We start from the raw sequence: 13,618 nt of genomic DNA on the forward strand, positions 1-13,618 counted from the left end.
TTCACTGTCTTCCTAAGAATTCTCTGTGCTTCTTTCTGGATCACATCATCTGCTGTTATTTGGTTTACTGTCCTTTGGCAGAGTGCATTCTACAGTATCCTGGAAAGGGGTGCTACAGTTTTTATTTTTGAAATCTTGCATGCCTGAAATGATTTTTTCCTCATACTCAGTTGATGGTTTGGCTCAGGACAAATTCTAAGAAAGAAATAGTTTTTCCTGGGAGTTTTGAAGGTTCTTGAGAAACTAGATGCCTTCTTGCTCTTGGCATATGCGTCCCTTTCCCCTCACATACACCCTCTCGATGCTTTTTCTCTTTTGGTATTCTGAAGTTTTCATCATTAATTGGGTTAAATTTCTAGGTTTAGCTTTTTTTTTTTTTAAAGATTTTATTTATTTATTTGAGACAGAGAGAATGAGAGAGAGAGAGCACATGAGAGGGGGGAGGGTCAGAGGGAGAAGCAGGCTCCCTGCCGAGCAGGGAGCCCGATGCGGGACTCGATCCAGGGACTCCAGGATCATGACCTGAGCCGAAGGCAGTCGCTTAACCAACTGAGCCACCCAGGCGCCCTCTAGGTTTAGCTTTTTAAATCTGGGGACTCATCCTTTTTTACTAGGCTGTTTTTCCCCTTACTTTTATTAAAATTAAACATTTCCTCCTCCATTTCTACCTCTCCAGAGATAGCTCCTTTTTGTTTGATGTTTACATGCATATTTCCATGTGGGTACAAAGCTCCTGCTTGATTTTAGTTTTAGACTTTAACTGTTAACTGTTGCCATTTCACTCTGTAAATGAGGACTTGGCACATCTGCCTGGCTTGTCATCTATCACTAATCATTTCCCATTCACCTTGTCTTCTAAATATAGTAATGTCATTTTTTAGAGGAATTTTACTGCTTTTTTTTCTTCTCATTCATTGTATTTATGTACTTAAAAAAAATTCCTTTATACTGCCATTTTGGTGGGGCTTAGGGAGAGACCAGAAGTCAGTGGATGTACTCCATCTGCTTTTTTTTTATCCAGAAGTTTTATATTGACTCTATGATAAAAGTCTGTTTTCTGTCGTCTTTTCAGGGACTCTTCATAATGACTTGTTCTTCCTTTGAATGGTTCTTTAAAATTATCTCCCTTTTTCCATTTATTTTATTTTATTTTATTTTCTTGATTTTTCTCTTAATTTTCTCTTAACCCTTTTGTTGAATTTTTTTATATCAACTTTTTAGAAAATTTTTAAGACTTTGGATGTTCTATTTCCATAACATTCTTGTGTCATGGTTGTGTAATATCTTTTTAGTTCTAAGGATATTAGTATCTTTTAAGTTTTAATTTATGCCTTGTGTTGTTTATTTTCTGAGTATCCGCCTCCCCCCCACCTTTTTAGTCATTGTCATGTTAGAGATTGTTCTTAAATGTCACATGATCTTTGATTATATTCAAGAAGGAGGCATTTAAAAATTAGAAGCTTTGTACAAGTGGCTGGAACTTGTTGATTGGTGGCCTTTTTTGCGGATGACTGAGTGGGGACCTTACATTGTCCTGGGGGGACCTCTTGATACAGTATCTGCAGGTTGTTGGATCTGTCATTTTCTCCAAGCATTGTCCATTCTCTCATCTTTGAGGTGTAAGTCTGACAGCCAGTGTTATGGGTACTGACTGGGGAAGAAGGCTCAGATATCCATCATTTAATGTATAGGCATTAATTTAAATGCATGTCTGTGGCCCCCCTGTGCTTCTTGTTTTCAGGTCTTCATTGTCACCTAAGTTTTGCATGGTACTCCCAAGCCCAGTCTTTGCTGATTTAATATCTTCAGATAGTATTTCTTCTGGGTTCCACCAGAGTTGGGGAAGGCCCATCACCTAATCTGTATGATTAGGCAAGACAAGATCTGACAAGTCTGATTACTGCTAATATAGTCATTCAACCTGTCATCCTGTTTTCATTCATCCTGCAATCCTTCCTTCAAAGGTCCTCGCTATCTCCATTTCCTGACTTTTCCAGAGCTTATGAATGAGTTGGCTTTCTTTTTACTGGGTTTCTCCCTTTGTTGACCCAGTGTAACAGAGAAAGCAGAAGCCTAAATCAGTTATTTCTTGTCCATCTGTAAGTCTTCCAAACTTTTGTTGACATTGCTTTTCTAGAAACTCATTTCTTCCTCTTCTTTGTTTTTGATGGCTTTTAGTTTCTTTGCTATATGGTTTATTTAGTCAGATTTTGGGAGTAAGCAGAATAAATGCATATCCTACGTCTTTTATATTCAACTAGAGACTGCTGAACTGTCTTTTAAAACTATAAATGGATACTGTTTGAAATATATGATATGATTTGACATTCAACATCACTATGCTCCTTGTTGACTCTTTTGGATTGATTTAGGTATAATGTAGACCAGAGGGGCCAGAACAAAGTCTTTAAGAGTTGACATCTTCACCAGGTGTATATTCTGCTGGATAGAAATACTGATCATATGTGTCAGTTGAGAAACATCCCCAGATATCTTGTGCTGTGCTCATTTCAAGAGGGGATTAAGTTGGGGCGCCTGCGTGGCTCAGTCGTTAAGCGTCTGCCTTCGGCTCAGGTCACAATCCCAGGGTCCTGGGATCGAGCCCTGCATTGGGCTCCCTGCTCGGCAGGAAGCCTGCTTCTCCCTCTCCAACTCCCCCTGCTTGTGTTCCTGCTCTCTCTCCTCTCTCTCTCTCTCTGTCAAATAAATAAATAAAATCTTTAAAAAAAAAAAAGATTAAGTTGATAAGCAATTAGAATATTACTTTTTAATTCTATAGTGTTAAATATGTAAAAATACTATGCAGTCAGAATAAAGACCCAGCCGTAAGCGTCGAGTTACATAAACACACTAAACGTATCTTAACTTGATAATTAGCACTAGCTGACTACATGCCGTGTTATTTTTTTCATACTTTGAGTTCTCATATTCACTGAAATACTGCTTATTTAGGAATATTCCTCATTTTCATCATGGTTGGTGGTAGGATATTAAAATGGTATTTGTGGTATTTATGTGGAAATGCATACTTGATACCCAGTTTTATTTAATGTTCCTCAACCCTTAATACCTATTTACCAGAGAAATTAGAAAAATGTACCTCTTAAGAGCTACTCAGATTATTATGTGAATAAATTTCATCTTTCATTTCATTCAGTAATGCCTAATAATGCAAGAGCAAAGGTCCCACACAGTCTTCAGCACTGAACTGGCTCTGCTTAGTTTTAAGTAGTGCACTCGTGAAATGCTCCAGACAATAGCATCTCTGCGGGAATCTGGTAGCTGGCTGTCTCGCGCCATCCTAGAGAAGACAGAAAGTGCTGAAGGGCTTCAGAATCCAAGCTATTTTCTGCCAACTTTAACCCTCCACAAAGGGGATAGGGAAGAAGGAGGAAAGGAGAATTGTGTGTATGTTTAGGTATGTGATTTTCCTTCAGACTTGTAGCATGTGAGAAAATGACCTACTGCCTTCAGCGGTATGCAGGAAACCAGAATTCACTGCCAGCTATCCAGATTTAACATCAGGGAGGAGTCTGTTTATAGCCTGTCTTTTATCTTAGTTATAACATCTGGTTTGCCTTTCACACCGTATGAACAGTGTATAACTGCAGTGACCTCTGTCTAGCTTCTCTTTATTTCCTTATTGTATGTAGCCTACTTATTAGTCAAACACATGTCTCCATTGATTACATAGGACAATAGCTCCACTTAATTCCAGAGTCACACATACATCAGTTGATTCAGAAATTCTCTGCAGTTGTTACTGATAAAATGTCCTTTGTTAAAGTGGTCCCAAATTTAGACATGTATAACTTAAACAACTGGCTCACTTAAAAATGAAGAAGAAAACTGTTTCATTACATGGTCATTTTGTTTTTTTCTCCCCATCAGTTTTATTTGACATACTCATGTAGGACCACAGTTATAACTTATACAGAATCTTGGAAGTTCTAAAAGCCCAGGAATGAGTTTTTTTTAAATGTGTGATGCTGAAATCTTCAACCCTGGTACCTAAAACTGGGCTGTCTCTTGTCATCAGCTCTGCTTTCTGTTTCAACAGAGTTGTACATGGATCTCAGCTATCACACCTTTTGGCCTCACTCCTAAACCCATCCTCATTCTCAGCTTTACTCCCTTGCCTATTTGTAATTCTAACCACCTCTTTGATCAAGTGTGTGTGTTCCATGTCCATTTATGCTGAGTTACATGGTATGGGGAAGATAAAGGGTAAAGAAAGCCTTAGAGTGAGGATGGAACAGTTGTATTAATTGTCTTTTCTGCATGATGGCATGAAGTCTTAGAGTCACTGGAGAAATGTCTACTGATTTTATAATATGAAGTATATCATTTTCATTTATGAATAAAGGAAAAGCAAAAGGTAAAAATGATGCTTACAAAAGATTCAGTTATCCTTTGGTGAAAGTAAAACTTCTAAAAATTAAAATACTCTACAATCTATGGATTTTTTTTCCCAAAGAACCTTTTCTTATGAATAAGCTGTATCACAGAGTAATATTGAGTCAATTACGTGAATTTGAGTGAGAAGAAAGCTGTTCTACAAAGAATGATAAAGCTTCTCAGTAGTCCTATTATATTTGGTTAAAGGACTGGATCATTAGTCACATTTCCACACTGCTTGTATATTACAATGTGGATAGTTTAAGGTACAAAACCCTATTATGTTTTAAGGCTATGTTTTAAAATTTTAATTTGCCTTGGTTGCCAGACATGCAGATTTCATACAATGCCAAAAGTTGGGAATGGTTTAAATGGAAATAAATTCTAAGGTTTTCTGTGTTAAATATTGAGTTCTGTATGTAGTTTTGTAAATTAAGGTGTGCAAATTAAATGCTGCATTTGTTTGCTGTAGGAAATAGACAACTATAGCAAACCAGCACAACTTGGTCACCTTTTCTAAATTCCTTAAAGGATTCTAAATTACTGTATTCGTTTTTATAAAATGTTCTGCTTTATATCAATAAGAAAAATGAAACACTAAACCCTGAAGTGAACTGCATAAGCTATCAAGTCTCCTGGGGAGAAAGGAACAGAGTAAAAGCTATTGAACCTAAGCCAGATTACTTGGTTAAAAATTTGTACATAGCATGGTGTTGTCAAAGATTGTTTCTTTTACAACTTTTGGAGATCTTCTGTGATACCAGTGTTGCCACTTTATTTGCCTTTCAGGTCGGAAACCTAGAGTTACAAAGAGAACTTATTTTGGGACATAAAACCAGTATTTCTGGTTTATTAATCTATAATTGAGACTTTTTTTTCCCTTTTAGCTAAGAAGTGATAATTTTCCTTCTACACCTAAAAATTTAAGGATAATCTTCATTGTTTTGCTTTGTTTTAATCCAGATGATTAGTTAATAGTTTTTTGTTTGCTTGCTCATATTGTTAAATGAAACCTATGTTTTATATGCTCTCAAAAATCCATGACTATTATTTCCTTTCACAATCTGGCTAGGTTGAGGCTGGCTGTAAGCTCTTGTGGGACAAATTTTAAACATGTGTAATAGTTTTTTTGCTTAATTCTGAGAGAAATTTAGGTTCTGTTTCTTTTCTCTTTAAAGTAATTGAATCTTCTTCTCTAAGAAAATATGAAAAAATATTTTAGTTTAAATTATCCAAGTTGGTTGTTTTATTTTTTAAGTTGGAAGACAGGATCAATTCTTTTTAAAAGGATTTTACTTGATAGGTCATAAGGATTAATGTACTTGTTTTCAGTGTATGTACTGTAGCAGATTCTTGGTATAATTTTTAGGCTTCTTTGCAGTGACAATGCAAAGTACAATGTGTTTTCAGTATTTTGGTTGCTTTTTCTTATATAAAAATAGATGTAGGAGGGTTAGCCATTTGAATAGAAAAAAACTTGTTAGTGGTCACAAAAACAAGACTATAATCTGATGGAGTAGAAAACTTTCAGTTTACATGAAAATGACTTAGTTGAGTGGAAACATGTTATATTTTAAAAAGATAATATAAATTTTTTGAAAGAATTTTGAGAAACTTCTGTGAAAACCTTCGTGTTTATTCTTAGGATAATGTCCATTAGATTTGTGTATTGGCAACAAAATACTTATTCTCATAATGTGATCTCTTTCTATTTCTATTGATAAATCTTTGAATAATTTCAAGATGTTAGGGTATAGAAGACATTTTCTTAATATGAGAATATGAGAATTTCTTAATATGAGAATTAAAACAATGTAAGTACAAACTAAATTGAAACAGTGTCTTGGTAAGTAGATGTTCTTTAAGTTGTTAACCTAGATCTGAGAGAAATTTGCCATTTTAGATCTAAAAATTAAGCCTATTCATCATTTAAAAGCTCTTTCTCCAGCTTGAAGATAAATATATTTAAAATATTTCCTACTGATTAAATCTTTCCACTTGTCCTTGATTTTTCTTACCTATTGAAAGTTTGGTATTTGCATGTATAGTTGCTTAATTCCAGTTGCAAAAAATGTTGACACTAAATTAGCACTTTAAAAATGTCAGCCATGTGGCAGAAAAAAGTTTATCCCATCCCTAACATTCTTTTTATTTCAAAGGTTGAGATTTTATAAAGTAAAATAAGTTAGCTTTTAAAGTATGTGGTTCATTCAGCTGGGACTGAGGGGTTAAAAAGAAAAAAAATTATTAAAAGAAAATGACTATTTGCATCAGTAGTTTTGCATATGCAATTTTGAATATTTACTAATATTCTTTATGAAAGTCTAATATACAGAATGATCTATGAAGATAATAGCAAGATAAAGGTAGTGGAAGAGTTTACTCATAAAGCACTTGACCATTATTTCCATTAAATTATAAATCAGGAAATGTCTATCTTTACCTAGTGTTTTTTGCTATGCATGTCTGTAAATATAGAAGCCTAATTTTTTTGGTATAATAATGTTATTTACATTATCAGGTTGTATTATATATGAAAGGATAAAAGTAAGTATATCATACTTACTTGGAAATTGTGGACAATTTATGAAGAAAGAACAGATTTAAAGGAACTAAGAGAAATTCATTTTGAAAGCCATTCCTATAGTATTTCAGGTATAGTCTATTATGTATTTTTCTATATGAATAACTTATGGCTAATAAGCATATCATGGGATTAGAGCTTAAAAGGAACTTTTTTTCCTTAATTCAAAATATTTTGTTATATATAGGTATTAGAGAAATTTGGTAAGTAGCTCAACAAAAAACTTTACTATCTTAGCTAGTATAGACAGTCTGTGCAAGTGATCTCAAAATAAAAGTTACCATGGTTGTCAGGAACTCTAAAGAGGGTACCACAGTGTAGTTATTTCTCCTGTCTCTTAAAAAATAAGCCAAGTTTATATTCTGATATGTCAAATGCTAACGAAAGTCTGTCTTCTTAGGAAGTTTTTCTTTAGTTTACTACTTTATACGATTTAATAAGTTTGGGCTTATTATATATTAATTGAATAAAATACACATTGCTTCAAAAGTTTGGTAAAACAAGCAGTTGAGTTTTGAGTTGAAACATGGTGAAGATTCTACAAAATAAAATCCCATGATAGACTTCAGTTCGTTCAGCAACTCTTTGCTAATTCTTTTGTCCAGGAATAAAGTTTTAGGCACATGTGTTATTGCTGGAAAATACTCAGATATTTTTCTTTTGGAGGGAGAATAGAACTCTTGGAAAAGCTGCTTGTTTACTTCTTTACTTCTAAAATAAGTTAAATATTTGTTCTGTTCTCTTCTGGGTTGTGTATACATCAGGTTTTTGCCAGTGGATGTTTAAATTGTATTGAAATCATACAGTTTTATGATGATAGTGTTTCATAGCATTGAAGCATTTCTAACAGTTGGTTAGTATTAATTACCATTAACACTTCACTATATTTTAATAGGACGTTGAAATAATTTCAGTGCATGAGATCGAAAAGGTAGTAAAACATACATATGTGTTTTATGCTGTGAATTCATAGTTGTTTAGGTTCTGTTAAACTCCAGGACATAATGTACCTTTTTTCTGGAGTTGGGGATATGTTGTAGATCAAGACTTTATTAAAACCTAGATTGAATTTCTTAAAATGTCAACTTTTGTCAAACAATATATACACATAGGTTATATAGACAAAAGTACTTAACATGTTGTCTTGAAAACCAAGTCTGCTTCCTGATCCCCTTTGCCACTTCTGTTCATGTTTTAGCTGGTTATTTTGGCTTGTAAAAATCTTTGTGTTTCTAAATATAATGCTTATACTTCTGTTAATTCGACAGTTCTGATAGGTGAGGATTTTCCTTTCTTAAATTATGCCAACCTCTGCTTCCTCTCCTTTAGGTTCTTAATTACTTTACGTTTTTACTGAAAAGTGTCAATATTCAGTGATTATTACACGTATGTAAATACTACTCATATGTAAGCATTATAAGGTATTATAGCTTCTTTTGTAATTTTTTTCATTACTTTTTAAAAATTTACTTCTTTTTTCTTTGTATTTATTATTAATTCCACTAGCTTCTCCGTATTGTTTCCCACAAGGTTGCTTATAACTTGTATTAGTTCCCCCACCTTTTTACCCTTCCTGGAGACTTCCCTTCTCTAGCTTTTAGCTGGAGGGATTGCCCTCAGGCCTGCTAGACAGCCATCATTCTGGGACTTATTTTTGTTGTCATCTTGGAATTCTCTTTGCCTTTCTCCCAAGTTTAATTTACCATTTCCAGAATTCAGTGTTTTTCTCTTTCTTGGTTTGTTCAAATGTTTTGGTGGAGCTTTCTGCTGAAGTGTACATTCATGGTCACCAGTTTTAGACTACAGTCTGGAAAGTGTCTTAATTCTGTACTCTCATTAACCTGGATACAGAATTCCAGGTCATCAATATTTTTCTTCATAATTCTGAAGATGTTGCTTCATTGTTCTCAACAGACTTTACTGTTAGAAGTACAGTGTCATGATATGTAATCTTTTGCATATAATTTGTTTTATTTTTCTTCTCAGGAAGTTTTTACAATATTCTCTTTCTTTGTCTGGTTTCTGAAGATTCATGATCCCGTACCCTGTTGGAAATCTTTTTTTCATTCTTTGTGCTGGGCTTCTGGTAGGCTATTTTACTTTGGAAACTTTGAATTTGGAAATATCTTTTATGTTGTCTTTGATAACTTCTTCTCTTTTGTAATCTCCCCACCCCCTGTTCTCTTTCTGTCCCCTACTTTTGTTAGTCAGATACTGTACCTCCTAGATTGATCCTCTCATTTTGTCACCCTTTATGCTTGATGGAACTTTGCCTCAACTTTATCTTTCAAACCTATTTTTTAAAAATCTCTTTTGCCTAGGGTGCCTGGGTGGCTCAGTCAGTTAAGCATCTGCCTTCGGCTCAGGTCATGATCCCGGAGTCCTCGGATCGAGTCTCACGTCCAGCTCCCTGCTCAGTGGGGAGTTGCTTCTCTGCCCTTCCCCTGGCTCGTGCTCGCTCTCTCTCTCGCTCACTCTCTCTCTCTCTCAAATAAATAAAATCTTAAAAAAATTATTTTGCCTGTTCTATTGATTTTTGTTTAGCCTAATGAAATAGCTTTATGAAATATAGGTATATGTAGATATCTATGTATAAGAATATATGTAAAAAATGTTTATCCTGCCTGTATCATCTTTCGTTTCTCCAAGTTACTTTTTCCCCAATGCTATTTTTTTCTCTTTTACATAAGATGCTGTGCTCTAATACAGAGATTGATAAACTGGCCTGCTGCATCTGAGTTGCATCCTGTTTTTGTATAGCTCTTGAGCTGAGAATGGTTTTTAGCATTTTTAAAGGGTAGTTTAAAAAGATTAAAGAGCCGACAGAAGAATATGCTACAGACTGTTGATGGTCCACAAAGCCTAAAATATTTACTATCTGTACCTTAACAAAGTTTTCTGATCCCTGCTTTAATGTCTGTAGATTCCTGGCTTTTCTTTCATGTTTAAGCATCAGACGCTACAAGTGAGTTGGAAACTGTATGAACATAGGGCTTGGTTAGCCTTCCTGGAGATTAAAACTCGGTAATGCTGAAGCTAGTTTTGTTCTGGGTAGACCATAATGTCATTATCTATTGGACTTTTCTTTGGGGCCTGTTGGTTTCTCTAGAAGAGAGTCTAATCTCCTTGCCTGAGGGTGTGAGCCTGCTGCACAGGTTTTGAAGGTGAGAACACCTTTGAGTATGTAGGCTTTCATTTGTTCTGATTTCAATACAGTTGCCTTAATCTAAATTCTGTACTTCAGAATCAGTTTCTTCAGAGCCTAAATCTTCATCTTCTGCTGGAGTCACAGTGAACTTTGTAACCTGGCTGCACAGGAAGTGGAGAGTTGGGCATCCAATTTCTACTTAGAGAGGTCAGCTTATATCTCTGTTTTCAGCCTAACATGACACTGCTGTGTTTTGTAGAATATTGTACCTCCTAGATTAGATTTTCATGGAAAAGGTTAGAAGATTTAAGTATAACTGGGAATTGTATATGAAAGAAAATTGACTTAATTTTTTTTAACATTGTATAATCTCTTTGTCCTTGTAGACATTCTCATACTAATTTTTGATATTGGAAGTCCATTATTTTATTCCATTATGTAGAAAACATCGTTATTGCTAAAAACTACAAAGAAATCTTTAATGTTCAAAACAGCCCTCTGAGGTGGTAGATGTATTAGTTGCTTTTTACAAAGGAAGAAATTGGAGACAGGTTAATTAACTTTTACATGGAGGATCACCTAGTAAGAGTAGAACCAAGATTCAGGCAGGCAGCCTAGATCTAGAGAATGCTTTCTTTCCATCTATGTTACACTATAGTTCAAGATAGCATATGATAGGCACGCCTGGCTGGCTCAGTCGCTTAAGCATCCAACTCTTAGCTCAGATCTTGAGCTCAGGGTCATGAGTTCAAGCCCTGCGTTGGGCTCCACGGTGGGTATGGCGCCTACTTCAAAAAAAGAAATTAAAAAGATAGCATATGATATACATACCAGGTGAATTAGAGTAGTGATTGCTGTGAGTTCAGAAGAGGGAGAGAATGTCTGGGCCGGAGAGTTAATGGTAAGCTTTATAAAGGATGTGGAGCTTGAGTCTTTGAGTAGGTAGAGGGAGGGGAATAAGGTAGTTCAGATATCAGGTTGTGATCTCTAAGACAGTATAGCTGTTACCTTTAGGAAATGTTAACACACCATTCTGATTTAAGTAGAGGCTTGGGGACTGATGAATGAAAGCTTGAAGATATGGGTGTAGCCAGATCATAATGTTACATTTCAGAATATTGTATGTGTATTTTACACTGTGGGTTATGGGAAGGTTTTGTTCTAATATGGGATTCAATAGATACTTGGTTTTAAGATTCATCCAGTATTCAATATGAATTGAGGATGTAGAGGTTATAACATTTTAGGTATTGGTGGTTAATATATTAAGGTAGTAGTGATATAAGGAAGATTATGCTTCCTGCCTGGATTAGATTACATCTAATTTTGTTATTTTCTTTCCTTTAGTGTTGACATATTTTGTAATTTAATTATTCTGTGGTAACAAAGAATTGCGGTGGGTGTAATATTTGAGAAATTTCATTTTGGTCGTTTGATATCACTTTTGGCTAAGATGTTGTTTTGCTTTTCATTGTAAGTGAAGGAGTTGGAAATTGTCTCTAGATTCTCGTATCCGTTTTCAGTAAAAATGAAGCAGTGTTTTTCCAGCCTGGGCTTAGGGCCCTCAGGCAGTGAGAGAGATCATAGCTAGATCTCAAAAGCAGTTACGTTGTGATTTGGCAGGGAGGGGAAGGTTGTATTTGTTTTTTAATCTTACTCCATTTTCCTTATTTTTTCCCAGTGTGTAAACTCTTCGTTATAATGCCAAGAAAGAGATGGACCTATAGTGTTTGATACTAGTAAAATGAACCACCAATGTTGTTTCTTTTATTTTCAAGTTTTGGAGAAGAGTTAAATGAGTAAGGAACACAGGATTCAGAATATCTTAGAGGGAAAAATTGGAGCATCTGTATTCTAGAATTTCATCATCACTCTTAAACTGTTTTTGTGTATCACTCCTTGAATGCTGAAAGTTAAGATGAAGTTTAAAAGACTTGTAAAATTGTTCCTAACTTGCTTGCTTAGAAAACTTGGTACTCAGAGAGAGATTCTCTACTTCATTATAAAAAAAACAATGATTTGCATGGGGAAAAGCTTCAGTAGTCCTATTTATTGAAAAAGTCAGATTTTTTGGTTGTTGTTATTTGCTTTCATAATCACACTTTAACCTGGGTTCGGCTCTTAATAAAGTGATTAATATCACTTAATCATAGATATAATGAGGTTATGCTTTTATAATTGCATTATTTTAAAAATAATTGTATAATAGGATCTTACATGTGTAGTACTTCTCTGAGAAGTTAGGAAGTTTTAAGCAGAGAAGTCTTAATTTTATAGTTTTCAGTAATTGAACTACTAAAAACTAAATCATAATGTAAATTTAAGCTACAATGTGTTTGTTACTTTTGTTAATTAGAAAACTGTCCGACAAGCTTTGATTATGCAAGGTGGTTTAGGTTAATGCTTTGTAGCTTTTTTCTGTATGCACACATAGCTCCTCTCAGAAGCATCTTTCATTACAAACAATATATTTTCACCCAGGTTAATGGAACAGGTCTGCGTTGATGGTGGGGCAGATCCTGCCTTTATTTCCCCTCGCTGGAGACTCTTGATTTCTGTCAGGGCCCTGTGTTGGGTATATAGTCTTACTATTTTTTTTTTCCCTTAGAAAGTCTTTATACTTTAAGCAACTGTAGACCACTAGTGTTTGTCTTTGATGTGAGAACATAAATGCAAAAACTCTAAAATGAAGATATTCTTAGAGAAATGGAGAAAAATATAGAGGTAGAACGTATGTAATGATTAAGTTGTAGAAAAGTTAAAAATAATTCATATTACATCTTAAAATGATGTGGAACCTAAAAGTGCTTTGTTAAACCCTCATTAATCATTTTAATTGAAATTGACATCCTATCAATTTGACAGTCTTACTTAAGCTGAATATTACAAAATCATGCCAACTTCTGCAATGATGCGATACACTCTTATTGCTTATAAATATTTAGTAGCTGTTAGCCAAGGTAGGAAAAAGATTGACAAACATGTTTAGGGAAAACTTGTACAATAATGTTGTCTGATTTTAGAATTGTGAAGGGATAACACATGGAATATCACAAAATACCACACTGCGAAATAAGAACTGCAGTGTAAATATCACTCTTGAAATTCTTACTGTAAATTGCAGAGATTGTCAGTTTTGCAGATTTATAAGACTTGAGGATTTATAAAAATAATTTAGCTTCCCCTTTCCCCCTTAGTGCTCAGTATCATAGAAACTGACATCTATTATTGTGTGGGTTAGCTTTTTTACTTCAGTAGAGTTTCAGATTTCTCTATTGTTCTATAACCAGAGTACTACAGACTTAAATTGAGCAAGATAACTTTGTGATAGAGTGCTGTATATTTGCTGGAGGTAATAATTGCAAACTAATGGTGTTTGCTTGTTTATTAGTCTTATTTTTTTACATTAAAGAAGTAATTTGTTCAAATACTTAACCAGTAATATATTTAACCTGAGTTATGGTGGATATAAGAAGACATTTAAAATA

The 13,618-nt window shown here is 34.5% G+C and overlaps 1 protein-coding gene across 5 annotated transcripts in view; it reads left to right on the forward strand.

The window, feature by feature from the left end:
* Nucleotides 1-13,618, forward strand: part of TMEM161B (transmembrane protein 161B) — a 69,210-nt gene that overhangs the window by 41,293 nt on the left and 14,299 nt on the right. The gene's annotated exons all lie outside the window — the stretch shown is intronic.

This window comes from Phoca vitulina, unplaced genomic scaffold (genome assembly GCF_004348235.1).
Source record: "Phoca vitulina isolate PV1807 unplaced genomic scaffold, GSC_HSeal_1.0 scaffold6, whole genome shotgun sequence".
In the NCBI taxonomy this organism is placed as follows: domain Eukaryota; kingdom Metazoa; phylum Chordata; class Mammalia; order Carnivora; family Phocidae; genus Phoca; species Phoca vitulina.